The 13,634-nt window shown below is 44.4% G+C and overlaps 1 pseudogene across 1 annotated transcript; it reads left to right on the top strand.

Moving 5' to 3' along the window:
* Positions 1 to 1,173: 1,173 nt before the first annotated feature.
* On the top strand, positions 1,174 to 1,691 carry LOC116085156 (annotated as a pseudogene). The gene has a single exon (XR_004116445.1). The product of XR_004116445.1 is annotated as an elongation factor 2 pseudogene (transcript).
* Positions 1,692 to 13,634: the final 11,943 nt, after the last annotated feature.

The raw sequence follows: 13,634 nt of genomic DNA on the forward strand, positions 1-13,634 counted from the left end.
AAAAAAAAAAAAAAAAAAAAAAAAAAAAAAAAAAAAGCCAAGTGTGGTGGTACATGCTTGTAATCTTAGTTCTGGGAACATAGATACAGATAGATCCTGGAGGCTCGGTGGGAACCCACTCTAGCCTACTTAACAAATTCCAGATCGAAGAAAGGCCCTGTCTCAAGACACAAGATAGATGGCATCTGAGAAATGACACCTGGCATTCCTTCATTCACACATACACACACACATACACACATATACACACACACACGTACACACACATACACATATGTACACACACATGTACACACACATACACACACATAAACACACATATACACACACATACACACACACATTCACACTTACATACACACACATTCACACACACCACAGAGGTGAGAAACTACATGAAAATCTTCTGACTTAAACATTATACCAACAGTCATGGAGGTATTCTCTATCTTATAGTCTCCATGGAAACGGAGCTGCCAGTTCTCAAAATACTCAGTCATTGAGTATTTAGACTCAATAATAATAATAATGATAATTAGAATTATCTGTAAATCCAACTCTTGGAGCCAAATTAGAAATGAGCCCTGAGTTTCTTCTCTCTGTTTATTTTATCTTGGACAAAAACAAACAAACAAGAAAACACAAAACACGTCTCATTCCCTTCCGGTGAATTCTACCCCCAGTCCATCTGTATCTCTGATTTGCAGAAGATTGTGATGGCATCTCTCTTGTCCTCTGAAAAATTGGGATAATAACATCCACGTCATAGCACCCTTACCGGAGCTGTTGGGGTCAGCCTGGGTCCAGTGACTCTAACAAGGTAGGCTGAGCCACTTGTCCTCTGGAGGAGAATTAAACAGATGAGTAGTTGTGGAAAGCAGAGAAAATGTGACAGAGACATCCAGGGATTTCCCCCAACCCACGACACATTCCAGATCCTGATGTGATGTTTAGGTTTAAATAGAGGACAGGCAAGAGTTCCATGCACTTAAACGGTCCTGGCGTCTTAGTCAGGGTTACTACTAATGTGATGAAACACCATGAGCAAAACCATGTGGGGGAGGAGGGAGTTTATTTGACTTACACTTCCACATCATAGTCCATCACTGAAGGAAGTCAGGGCAGGAACTCAAGCAGGACAGCATCCTGAAGGCAGGAGCTGACGCAGAGGCCATGGAGGAGCGCCTCATGGAGCCTATCCATCTGGTGGAGATCCAGTGTCCTGAGCAAGTGGTGGATGGCATCTATGATGTCCTGAACAGGAATCGTGGCCATATACTTGAGGAGTCCCAGGTGGCTGGTACCCCTATGTTTGTGATCAAGGCATACCTGCCTGTCAGTGAGTCCTTTAGCTTCACCGCTGATCTTCGATCCAACACTGGTGGCCAGGCTTTCCCCCAGTGCATGCTTGACCACTGGCAGATCCTGCCTGGGGACCCCTTTGGCAACAGCAGCCGCCCCAGCCAAGTGGTAGCTGAGACCTGCAAGTGCAAAGGCCTGAAGGAGGGCTTCCCAGCGCTGGACAACTTCCTGGACAAACTGTAGGCAGCCTGGTACTGCCACATGCTGCAGAGTGCCCTCCCATCAGAAGACACCTTGAGACTGTCCCCACATTGTCCCTCTGGAGGCTGCTGGGGCCACCCTGACATCACCCAGCACTCACTTGCTACCAATTCTATTTATTTCGGAATTACAAGGCAGTGGGAATCACTCTCTGCAGGCTGGACTGGCAGGCTGTGGGGTGGGTGGAACATGGTTCTTAACATTTTCAGAGGGAAATGCACAGATGTCCAAAAATCTAAATAAATGCTTTCAGAGGTTTATGGGGTCCATGGCCACGTAGAGTTGCCCCAGAGGGGGAGGTAGGGTAAGTGCCTCCAGGAAGGCAGCTGGCCTGCCTTAGACCTGCAACCTGGCTCTACTGTGGTTGAAAATACATACATACATACATACATACATACATACATACATACATACATACACACACATACATACATACATACAATAAAACCCAGGACCACCAGCCCAGGGATGGCACCACCCACAATGGGCTGTACCCTCTCCTATCAAGCACTAATTAGGAAAATGCCCTATAGGCTTCCTACAGCCTCATCTATGGACGCATCTTGGTTGACGCTCCCTCCTCTCTGTGACTCTAGCTTGTGTCAGGTTGACATAAAATTAGCTAGCACACCTGGTCAAGGGGTGGTCCTTTCCACCACGGACCATCATGTCTCTCCTACAAGGTAGTTTGATAAGTTGTCAGAACTGTGTGAAATCTCTTCCTAGGAGTTAAGCTCCACTCTGGTGGGGGTGGGGGAGAGGGTTGAGTGCTTCTCCCCTCGGCATGAGATTCTTGGAGACAATTTTTCAAAGATTTATCTATTATGTATACAGTGTTCTGCCTACATATAGGCCTGAAGGCCAGAAGAGCATGCCAGATCTCATTATAGATGGTTGTGATCCACCATGTGGTTGCTGGGAATTGAACTCAGGGCCACTGGAAGAGCAGTCAGTGCTCTTAACCTCAAAGCCATCTCTTCAGCCCTCCTGAATACATTTTTACTCTTTGGTAGCCATTGTTCCAGTAGCCTGATAACACAAGACTATCTCTTTAAAATATCTTCTCTCCTGCCAGAATGGTTACAGCAATGTCCAGTGGTTAGCACAAGGCCGGACTTCAAGGGTTCCAGGGTATATCATATCTTCCTTCTATTAGTCTCTACTTTGTGAGTGCATGTGGGGGAGGGGTGCACGTGTGTGTGTTTGTGTGCATGTGTGTGTATGTACATGCACATGCTCGTGTGTGTGTGTGTGTGTGTGTGTGTGTGTGTGTGTGTGACACTGAGGCCAGAATAAGATGTCAAATATCCTCCTCTATCTGTCTCTGCCTTCTTCCTTGTGAGGCAGGGTCTCTTCCTGAACCTGGAGCATGGCTTTCTTATAACTAACAGCCAGCTAAAATGTGTAGGACCATACCAGGCACACTACATGGGTGCCAAGATCTGAACTCTAGTTCTTGCAGCAAGTTCTCTTAACTTCAGAGTCATCTCTCCAGCCCAAATCATCACTCTTTAAAGGTTCAGCCCTTCCTATAGGGACCAAGCCTTGGTACATTGGCCTTGGAGGGACATTGAAGACACAAGCACTCTCTTAGGCTAAGAACAGAGTTTTAATTCTGTCTCTGGGAAGTCATGTCTTGGCTTCTGTCTGTTGACTGTCCATTTGTCCCTGAAGTCTCTAGGCTGGCTTCAGACCTGTTTGTGAAACAGCTCCGGCATGGGGGAACATTTCTTTACTATGTATGAGCAGTGACATTTACAGCTGGAGTAATGAAAGGGAAACGTTTTTCTTGCTGGCTCCTCTTTCTCTAATGAATGATGTGGTCATGGAAGTCCTTCAGAGGTACACTCCAGCAGCTAAAGCCCTTGTGTAACTCCTGCAGGAGACACTGTAAATGTCAGACACCTAACAGTTCCATGGAGAGTGCACAAAGCCAGCTGTTTAAAGACTGTAAAATTCATTCAAGGTTTTTGTCCTGCAGCCAGGGCTGGCTTGGTGAATATGCCACCTACGAAGTCCCATGAGTCCCATCAGAAAGTTCCTGCTCTTGGTATATTATTAGCACCAAACACTTCAAACTAGCACTGCACAATACAAAGAACAACTCATCATTGGTCACCATTATGATTCTTTACATAGAAGGGCTTTAAATAGTGGAAACACCATGTCAGCTTTAGAAAGGGGAAAGCTTTCAGGTTTTGTTCTCATGGTGGTATTTGCTCTTGCTTTCTGAGCAAGGAGCCATGCACTTAAATCTGCAGAGTTGAAAGGGCCAAGGCACTACATGAAACAGGGCCATCTCTCAATGGGTCGCCCCATCCTTCTGTGTGTCTCTTCCTTTTTCTCTTTCTCTTCTGCCCCCTCTTCCTCCTCTTCCCTGTTCCTCCTTCTCCTCCCTTCTCCTCTTCTTATCTTCCTTTTTCTTACACATGGTCTCACATAGCCAAGGAGGGCCTCAAATTTCCTATGTAGCCATAGAGCTTTGAACTCCTGATCCTCCCATTTGCTCTTCCCGGGTGCCAGAATGACAGGCATTTGCTACCACACCCACCTTGTGCAATACTGGGGCTTGAACCTAGGGCTTTGTGAGTGCTTGGAAAGTGCTGTACCAGCTAAATCTAACCTGTCTGTCTTCTGGTTCCTTTGCTCTAATCTCTATCTGCTTCCCCTCACACTTCCAGAATTCCTGGAGAGGTTGGGAGACATATCTATTTCCGCCTCCTACATCACACTCTAGGACAGTCGCCAGCAAGGTTCAGCTATATTCCAGCCCTCTTCTATAAGATTCTCAGCTTGTCTGGCATTCAAATAAGTTGGGAATTTTCCAAAATGCTCTAGGATAAGTGTGTTTAGTAACCCAAGATGTTTGCAAAGCACTGACATATTGTTCCCTTTTTGAAGGCTCACAAAATACAACAGCACACATAGACACGGCTCTGGGAAGCCCTGCAACAAAGACACAAAGAAAATACTCAGAAGCGCTCTGAGGAAACAAGAATCTTCCAAACTCATTATTTTTCCAAACCAGTTCCAATCACTTTCTGTTCAGAGCATCTCTGAAGAGGCTCAGAATCCACAGTGTCATGCCTTGCTCACAAATTAGGCTTGGCTTTCACAGCCTGTGGCTTTGAATCAAGCCCTACCAGGAGCCTAGAGAAGTCTTTCAATCACTTTGATCTTCAATTTTATCATAAGCCATATGAGATTAATATCCCTGTTTTGTTAGGAGAGTAATGTACATGAGAAGTGGACGTAGTAAAGTAAGCAGTTGATCAAGGCAAAGCTGTGTCTAGATTGTTGCTGTTGTTTTAATTTTTAATATTATTATATTCTAGTTAACATGCTCTTGTTTAAAACTGAGTCTTGTTTTGTAACCCAGAATGGCCTCTAGCTCACTATATAGCCAAAGATGGCCTCAAACTCACAACTCTTGTTTGTTTGTTTGTTTGTTTGACTAAAAAAAAAAAATGACTTTTTTTTTCTTTTTTACTAAAAGGTCTTTATTAGCCTCAGCTACCTGAAGGGGTTGAATGGGGAGGAGTGGGTGGCATCCACATGTAAGCACGAACAAGCACACACACACACCCCAAGAAACCATTGAAAATTGTCAGATTCACCTTGGGAACAAAAATCTAGATGATTTAACAGTATTTGTATTTCAGATCTTGAGGTTATAATCTGTTTTTATCTTACTGACTAGGCATTCTTAAGGAACTATAGAAGTAGATGCCGTCACCTCTGTGACCTCTTGCCTCCAAATGATTTAACCAAAAAGGTACGTATCACAGCTGAAGAGATATGATGAGCTATTTGAAGTAGGCAAGAGTGGTGAGGTGCCAATGGTGTGTCTGTTTATACAGAATGATGGTGAAGTTCCCAAAACATAAGGTTATCCCACTAAGAACAGAATGTCAGAGCAGCAAGGATATCTTCCAGAGGGATCGGGATTTGAAGTAAACATCTCTCTCAGGAAGTATCTGGTCTTAAAGATACGATCAGATGACCCGAAATAACTCACATGCACAGGAAGATGAGCTCGCTATGGGAGGGGGCAGCCAACAAGAAAAAAAAAAAAGGAATATGAAGAGACGTCACAAACCTAGAAGTCAGTAGGAAAGTTACATGGTTTTACTGGTAATTTTATAAGAATTTCCAGAGGGAAGGAAATTCCCTAACAAAGATAAGCCGAGGAATGAGATGATGATGCCTACGCTCGCTTAAGTTCGAGAACATTCCAGAGTCAAGTTGGCATGGAAGGAAGAAGATTTCAGTGGACGCCATGCCACGATGAGTGAATGAATCAAATTTTCTAAGAAATTTCAGAGTGTCCTATGAAATGCTGTGTCACACAAACAGGATGGAATGGTCATCCTGAAGCATGACCCTGGCCTGGCAGAACAACGGATTGCCAGGGATAGAGAAAGAACGCCAAAGGAGATAAACTACAGCTGCTTGGAGTCAAACTGTAGACTGAGGTAACAAAGACGAATCCACTTCAAAGAGAGGGCTGAGGTGTTGGGGAGGCATGGGCTGGAAGCACAAAGAAGCTGGGTGCTGGCCACGGCAGGGCACAGAGCCCACCACCCTGCAGCAGGAGCCAGGAGTCTTTGTGGCTGAGACAGGAGAGGCTGGGAAAGGTGGATGGGACAGCATAGACTCAACAGGGAAAGAGCTAAGGCTCTCCGCAGCAGGGAAAGCAAAAACGTGTTAGCAGGAAATTTAACAAGGGGATGAACTGCAGGGACAAAGCTAAGATCTAATAAGACCCACATCGCTCTTGATAATCAAACAGTCCATGACAGCAGGCAAAAGCTCTGCTGTAGGGGGGGTGGGGAAAGCCAGCTGCCAGCCTGGGACAGAATATTAAAAAAGCCAAAATGCCCATGCTTCAAATACTGCTGACTTGGCTCCAAGAAGACACGGCCATCAAATCCAGAAAGATCCCTGAATCCGAATGTACCCACTAGAATTGTAGTGTCATCTATCCAGAGCCAGCTACAGAATTTGCTGGATCCAGTGCAAAATGAAAGATGTCCCTTTCACAAAGCCAGGGATAATTAATGTGAGGAGCGGTACTGAAATATATAGGTTTTCCCTTTCTTCCGAGGTCGATCTCTCAAAAGAGATTGGTCTCTTAGTCTAAAATTGCGTCTGCCATCAAACCCTATTGCTGCTCATGTAGCCACTTCTACCTGTTAGCAACTACTGTGCCTCACACCATTGGCCCTTGAGATAAGACAGAGGCTTCTCTTGATCTTCGAGTGTGAGTCACTACCCAGGACCACCTACCTAGACAGCACCACCCACAGTAGACTAGATCCTCCTACATCAATTAGCAATTGAGAAAATGAGTGAAACCTTTTGGACATTTCACATGCTCCCAAATGAAATATGAGTTTACTTTGTACCTTAGACGTGTGCTTGACATTTAAAATGTGGTTTTCCTTTTCTCTCTGCTAGCCACACAGGCGCACTCTGAGCTTTATGTCTCCTACTATGAAATCACCTCGGAGTGGCTGGGGAGATGGTTCAATAGCTAGATCATTTTGCCTGCATAGATGAGGCCAAGACTTCAGATACCCAGAACCCACATAAGTGACAAGTGGACATGAAATCTTACCTGTAATTCCTGCCTCAGAAAGCAAAGATGTGGCATCTCCAGAACAAGCTGGATAATGACAAAAGCCACCTCATCAGGCTCTGGGTTTGACTAAGAGGTCTCAACCCCACAGAGTGGAAGAGTTGAATGATTAACTCAAGTCTCCACATGCATGTACACCCACATTCACATACATACATACATACATACATACATACATACATACATACATACATGCACATGCACACATACACACACACGCCCAGGATTTCTGAGGAAGTACACATTCCAGCCTCTCTGGTCAACATTGTAGAGCAGAATCTCTGGAAATCGTACGCTATGCCCTGCAAGTTCTTGGTGACCACTGGTATTCAAAACCCACTGACCTGATGATCCCAATGCACGTTTTCCAAGTGTGGATGTAAGTCCCCCAGTTCATCCCAATAAGACTCAGTAGTTGTTTATGTGTATATGAAATTAGAGTTCAAAGCCTGTGGAGATCAGAAGAGGGCATTTGATCCCCCAGAACTGGAGTTATAGACAGCTGACAGCTGCTGGTCATGGGTACTAGCAACCAAACTGAGGGCTTTGCAAGAAGACTACATGGTCTTAACTGTTGAGCTATCACTCCAACCCCCAGGTTTTATCATTTTTAGCCTATCTCAAGTCTTTGCACAAAGGCACTGATGAAGCTATCTCTAGCTTCAGAATATAAGCTTTGTTTCTTAATCACCCTATAAAGTCTAAGTAACAAGATTCCTGTCAATCAAACTGAGAGGTCAGCACAGCGCTGATTTAAGACAGTAAACCTTTTAAACAGATGGATGGATGGATGGATGGATGGATGGATGGATGGATGGATGGATAGATGGATGGATAATGAAGAGGCCCACAGCAAGGTTTTACTTTCAGTTTACTCTTAGATTTCTGTATTGTGGGTTATTGCCAATCTTCTTAGCAAAGAACCAGGTTTGGAAAATAATAGAAATCAGCCAAATGGAAGAGGTGGATTCCAACAGAACCAGATTCTCAGCCTGCCTATTCATGTATACAAGGCAGAGTCTGCAGAAGAATGATACCATAACAGAGCCATTGCCTCCTCTAGCTCCAAAATGCCACTGCCACTATCCTATCTCAATGCCTTGCCTGAGGTTAGGTCTACTTGGGTCCAAGGTCAATTTGCTCTAATGTTTTATAATGATCTGCTGCTTCCCACTTGAGCTGCCACTTCTTTGATTAGCAAAACACCTACCATCCCTGACAAGGCAGTGCAGGGTGGGGGGTGGGGGGAGGATGTGTAGGGGATTGACAGGAAGAAGCTCATTGCTCTTTATGGCCCGGGTAATGCTTCATATCAAGGCAATGAGTGGATCTGCCTACCTGTGCACACCAGCTCCTCTGTGATGCCTGGCTGAGTGGGGGCTGACTGTACTGATGGCCTCTGTGAATAGCCTGATGGCTGCTGCTCTCTGTGATAGCATGATGGCTGCTTCTCTCTGGGGATGATCTTCAACAAAGAAACTTGTCTTTACAGAACGTGAGAGTCCTAACGCACCTCTCACCTTGGACAGATCCTCTTTTCCAAAAGGACCAATGTCACTCAAATCTACCAAGTATCAGCGTGCAGTATCCACGATGAAAGAGTAGTATAGACCTTTGCACCCACACTCTCTGTGCAGGCGAGTTTTAATGCCAACTTGGCACTAGCTAGAGTCATTGGGGAGACTGAAAAAATGCCCCCACTTGTGGACATCAGCCTGTGGACAAGCCTGTGATGTGTTTTCTTTATTGATGTTTGATGTGGGAGAGCCCAGCTCACTGTAGGTGATACCACCGCTGGGCTGGTGGTGCTGGGAGCTATAAAAAATGGATGAACAAGCCATTCAGAATAAGGGAGGACTCAGTACTCATTAGTTCCTGCCTCCAGGTTCCTGCCCTGAGTTACTTCCTTAAGAATGGATTGATTGGTACAAGTAAGCTGAAATTAACCCTTTCCTCCCCAAGTTGCTTGTCATCATGGTGTTTTATCACAGCAATAGAAGCCCCAACTAAGACACTTTTATTATTCAGATAAGGAAACTGGGGATCATAGAAGACCCCACATATTCAAGTAATAGCAACAAATGCAGAAACAAATACATGGGGCTCAAGAAGTGTTTCAAAGAACTTGGGTTAGATTCCCAGCACCCATAAGAATAAAGATCTGCAACTCCAATTCCAGGTAATCCCATGCCCTTCTGGCCTCCACAGGTACTTCACACATGCACACACACACACACACACACGTACAAACATGCAAACGCACATGCACACACAACTGTGATAGTGTCAATACGCTTGGCACAGAGAGTGGCACTATTAGAAGGGATTAACCCTGTTCAAATAGGTATGGCCTTTTTGGAGTAGGTGTGTCACTTTAGGCATGGGCTTAAGACCGTCATCCTAGCTGCCTGGAAGCTAGTATTCTGCTAGCAGTCTTCAGATGAAGATGTAGAACTCTCAGCTTTTCCTGTGCCATGCCTGCCAGGGTGCTGCCAAGTACCCACATTGATGATAACAGACTGAATCTCCGAATCTGTAAGCCAACTCCAATTAAATGTTGTCCTTATAAGAGTTGCCTTGGTCATGGTGTCTGTTCACAGCAGTAAAACCTTAACTAAGACAGCACCTCACAGCAAAGATTCATTCACATAAAAATAAATCTCTTTAAAACGAATAAATATAGATTTATAAATACCTGTCTAGGATATTAATATTCTTAGGTTTTAGAAAATAAAGCTAAACATTTGGAAAAAGTCGTCCTTCTTCCCAGCATACACACAAACACACACACCAGGGTGTGGCCAGCAAAGTGGCAGCCAGGCGCCTTCGTACAATCAAGGAGATAAAGACTGGTGCTCTCCCCTAACGCAAAACATAACTCACCTATTTACCAACTTCTCAGGGCCAGCCTGGGCACCCGATCTGGAGACAAACAAGGAGGTTATTTGTATTAAACACTGTTCTTTTGAGTAGCCTGGTTCCTTGGCCTCCGGCTAATTTGGATAAATCAGTCTCTCTGGGTGGCTATGAAATCCTTCCTTTCCTCCGTAAACCTTTGGAAGGACAGATGGTCACTCATCTGCTGAGGAAGTTTGAATTCTCTCTGTTTTCCTGTGTTGGGGAGGGGAAAAGCCTGTTTCAGGGCGGGGCAGCATCGAGAGCAGGGAAGCAGGCTCAGAGGTGGCTTTCCCAATAATGGCATTTGCCACCAACCTTCATGACATGAGTTCAACTACAGAGACCCACATGATGGAAAGAGATAACCAACTCCTAAGAGTTGTCTTCTGGCCTCCATACATGTGCTTTGACACAACTCACACACACACTCACAGACATAAACATACTCATATACACACACATGCACACTCATACACAGTCAATCAGTAAAATATAATACACGGGGCTGGTGAAATGGCTCAGCAGTTAAGAGCACTGACTGCTCTTCCAGAGATCCTGAGTTCAAATCCCAGCAACCACATGGTGGCTCACAGCCATCCATAATGAGATCTGACACACTCTTCTGGTGTGTCTGAAGACAGCTACAGTGTACTTACATATAACAATAAATAAAAATCTTTGGGCCGAAGCAAGTGGGTCCAGAGTAAGCAGAGTTAAATTCCCAGCAGCCACATGATGGCTACAGTGCACTCATATACATAAAATAAATAAATTAATCTTTAAAAAAATATAATACTCCCAGCACTTGGGAGGCAGAGGCAGGTGGATTTCTGAGCTCAAGGCCAGCCTGGTTTACAGAGTGAGTTCCAGGATAGCCAGGGCTACACAGAGAAACCCTATCTTGAAAAAACAAAAAACAAAACAACAACTATATATACATATATGTAAATATATATTACATAATATATATACATATATATGTATATATAATATATATATTACATTTTAAGTACAGGAAAGCAAAGAAAATAAAGAGCTCCAGTTTTACCCTCTGGGGGAGTCTTGTGTAATCTGTATTATGTTTACATTGCAGTTCTTTAGACTAAACATGCCCTCCCATCCTTTTGGTGAGTTTTGGTCTATGTCTTTTCAGAACTGGAATTTTTGTAATTTCTTGGAGTCATAGACATCTTTCAGAATCTAGTCAAAGATTGAATGGCTCCTCAGAAAGGACATGCATTTGTAGCTGTTCATATATTTTGGCAAACAAGCCCTCAAGCTCATCCTTGCATCCCAAGTTGAACACTTTGGGCCCTAAAGTTGGAAACAGAAGCCATTTTTGGAGAGAGCTCTAGAAGCTTAAGTGATAACCCCTGATGTTACCTGGTTTGGGCTTTAAAGGGCTAGCACATCTCTATGCACTACGATGAGGAGATGCTTGGAAGTGGCCCACAGTTACCTCCTAAGACCGTGGAGCAGTGGTTTTCAACCTTCCTAAGGCTGTGACCCTTTAATACAGTTCCTCATGCTGTGTTGACACCCCCCACTCGCCATAAAATTATTTTTGTTTGTTACTTTGTAACTGTAATTTTGCTACTGTTGTAAATTGTAATGTAATACCTGTGTTTTCCAATGGTCTTAGGTGACCCCTGGGGCACAGATTGAGGACTTCTGCCTTAGAGTAAAGGAGAAGAGCATGGCAGGAAAATGGCTCTACAGGGAACACTTCCTGTGAGGTTTAGCCTGCAATTTATTAGTAATGCCAGAAGGTGGCAATGTTGCAAATTAATGGCTCTTTCAAATGAGCCTGTTTACTAACCTCTGGGTTCCAAAGTCAAACCAATATTTCCACTAAACTTTTTCAATAACTCAGTTGTAATTGCCGAGAACCAAATACGTTCCAAGTGCCTGCTTCTGGTCTAGATTCTGGGGATATGAAAGTAAAGAAGGCATGTGGATATCTTTGCTTTGCAGCCCTTTTATTCCTGCAGCAAAAATGTGCCACTAAGAAGCTAAGTTTTAGGGCTGGTGAGATGGCTCAGCAGGTAAGAGCACTGACTGCTCTTCCAAAGGTCCTGTGTTCAAATCCCAGCAACCACATGGACTCACAACCACCTATAATGAGATCTGACACCCTCTTCTAGTGTGTCTGAAGACAGCTACAGTGTACTTATGTATAATAATAAATAAATCTTTAAGAAAAAAAAGAGGTTGAGTTTTTATTCCTTTAGCTCTCAACTGCTCTGTCCTTCAGAGATAGGTAATGAGCACCTGTCCTTCAGAGATAGGTAATGAGCACCTGTAATTTTAATACCCTAAGACCTGTGTGGACTGTGCCAGTGTTTCTCCTAGGTTTTTTTGAACTCTTAGATAATCCTAGTCTTTTTTCTCATGTTCATCAGAATAAGAATTACTTAGTAAACCAGCTTTTGTTACAGAAATATCACTAGGCACCAAGGAGAGAAAAACATCTTTCTCTAAGAGTTAGAATTCCTGTTGGAGAGATGGCCCAGTGGTTAAAAGCACTGACTACTCTTCCAGAGGTCCTGAGTTCAATTCCCAGCAACCACATGGTAGCTCACAGCCATCTGTAGTTGACATCCGATGCCCTCTTCTTGTGTGTATGAAAACAGCAACAGTGTATTCACATACATGAAAGAGTTAGAATTCCTGAATGTTCCATGCTTCACCTACAGAGCCTGCATAAACACATAAACACACACACACACACACACACACACACACACACACACCTTCAAGCTGTTGGAGAATAAAGACTGCATCCATGAGGAATTTAGACCTGAGACTTGAAAGAAGCCAAGCATTTATCTTCTCTGAGTTCCCCGGTTCTAGTGACCTGGTACTTAGCCTTGTCAATTACTTAGTGCTTCAGCTACTTGTGAACATGGACTGTCCTGAAGGACATGTGAGGTGCTCACCCACCGCAAGAGCAGCCAAGGTACAAATCCCCGGTGATCAACATGAACCACTCCAGTGAGCCAGATGTGAACACTCAAGATGGAGCTGGGGGGGACACACTCAACAGAAGAATGGGTGGCTGGACATCAGGAGAGGAAGCTTCAAGGCTTTGTGAGGAAGTGTGTACTCCCAGTGTGACCCTAAAGGATGTATTACAAAGACAGAGGAAGTGCAGAGGGGGGCACAGATAGGAGGAACCTGACTTAATGGCCCTTGTGTGATGAACAAAACATTTGAACATTTCCGCCTGTGTGGTCAGAAGGAAACCAGAAATGGTTCCAGGGAAGAAGAGTCCACCAAGAAAGATTCAGAAAGGGCAGGATGGGTTGGCGAGGATCTGTTAGGACCAGCCAGGACCAGCCAAGTCTAGCAGGAACTCAGGAGAGGGGTGCTAATGGTTGACTTGGACTATGCCCTGTTGATAAACAGGATGGGGTGGGCTGGGATGACACGGTCGGTGGAGGAATGAGCTAATGGAATCCAAGGGCTGCTACTGGGGTTCTCCACTCCACGACTTCCTCTCACCCACTCTCTCTGCATGTCTTCCTCAAAC

Source organism: Mastomys coucha, unplaced genomic scaffold (assembly GCF_008632895.1).
Source record: "Mastomys coucha isolate ucsf_1 unplaced genomic scaffold, UCSF_Mcou_1 pScaffold9, whole genome shotgun sequence".
NCBI lineage: Eukaryota > Metazoa > Chordata > Mammalia > Rodentia > Muridae > Mastomys > Mastomys coucha.